We start from the raw sequence: 1696 nt of genomic DNA, 5'->3' as shown, positions 1-1696 counted from the left end.
ATGCTAGCATTTTGAAAATGCAGAAGTGGAGTACTTTATCTTGTGCATCTTTTACAAGATACACATTTTTCCACCATGTATGGTCTCTCATTCTGACGGCACCCATTCACTGCAGAGGACCCATTGATGAGCAAGTGATGTAATGCTAAATTTCTCCAAATCTGTTCCAATGCAGAAACAAACTCCTCTACATCTTGGGTGGCCTGAGCCATCAATTTTGGGTGCATTCTTTAAGCCATCTATAATGTAAAATATCTTATGTCATTATAATTCTTCAGTCTATGGAAATGTTGGCACAATAAGCTGAATTGCACAGTATATGTTAACTGGAAGGAGCTTTGTTGTTAGTGATCTTTCTCTGAGCTTAAGGTCTGTGTGATTTGTGTAACGGGGGGATGGGTCTCTCTCCAGAGGGTCATTCAGTTCAGTGTGTAGCTGTGGATGAGACCTCAGCCCTAAGTCAAGTCAAGTCAAGTCAATTCACCTTTATTTATATAGCGCTTTTAACAATACAGATTGTGTCAAAGCAACTGAACAACATTAATTAGGAAAATAGTGTGTCAGTAATGCAAAATGACAATAAGCAAGCCAGAGGCTACAGCGGCAAGGAACCAAACTCCATTGGTGACAGAATGGAGAAAAAACCTTGGGAGAAACCAGGCTCAGTCAGGGGGCCAGTTCTCCTCTGGCCAGAAGAAACCAGCAGTTCAATTCCAGGCTGCAGCAAAGTCTCATTGTGCAGAGGACTTGACTGGTTCCTGTGGTCTTGTCCTGGTGGTCGTCTGAGAAGAGGTCTTTACAGGGGATCTGTATCTGTGGCTCATCTAGTTGTCCTCGTCTCTGCTGACATTCAGGGCTGTAGAGTTTAGGGCTCTCTCAGGATCTCTAGGTGCTGATCCACCATCTGGTCTGGATACGTACTGGATCTGGGTGACTGCAGTGACCATCTGATCTGGATACAGACGTTTAAGCAGCTGAAGTGGTTTGCTTTCCATGAAGTCATGTTTGCATTTTAGTCTAACTGGTGAAAATTTAAGACCTGCCACTTCTGCTGCTTCAGTTGCTTTGGGGATATTAACAATGTCATTCAAAATAGTTATTTATTCAATACGGAGTCTTTTATTTAGAGTCAACGTTTGAATTATTTCCTATTTTTAAACATAAACATTGTACCCAAAGTTATTTTTGTTTTACTGGTAAAATTGTGCATGTTTGACCTGTGCATAGAAAAAGATCCCAAGCTGTAAAGTCATGTGACATTCTACCACAGGTTTCACAACATTCGTTTTATATATGTAAACTATTCCGGGGGGATGGGCTGCTGGGTTAGTGAGGTCACAGTATAGTTGTCAATGGAGCCTCTCCTTCATGCAAAATATTGTAAAATCAACAATGAACTATTAAGTGAAAAACAAAGACTTTTACTTAAGATTTTTACTTCTGCAGTAGAATAAATATGCAATTTTTTATTCAAAATGTAATTTATTTAAATAAAATATATATTATATGTTTTTAAGAAAATCTATGATTTTACTGTTAGGACACATTAGGACACATTATTACACTTTTTGTAAGCGTCATCCGCGCCACAAGGATGCGCTGTTTTCTTTCAAATCAAAGCTAAATACACGTAGAAACAGCGCATCCTTGTGGCGCGGATGATACAGAAGAGCATACCGTGATATGGAGAGACACA

The sequence above is a fragment of the Cyprinus carpio genome, chromosome A19 (assembly GCF_018340385.1).
Source record: "Cyprinus carpio isolate SPL01 chromosome A19, ASM1834038v1, whole genome shotgun sequence".
Taxonomy (NCBI): domain Eukaryota; kingdom Metazoa; phylum Chordata; class Actinopteri; order Cypriniformes; family Cyprinidae; genus Cyprinus; species Cyprinus carpio.
The sequence above is the reverse complement of the archived record's forward strand: the minus strand, read 5'-3'. Positions refer to the sequence as shown.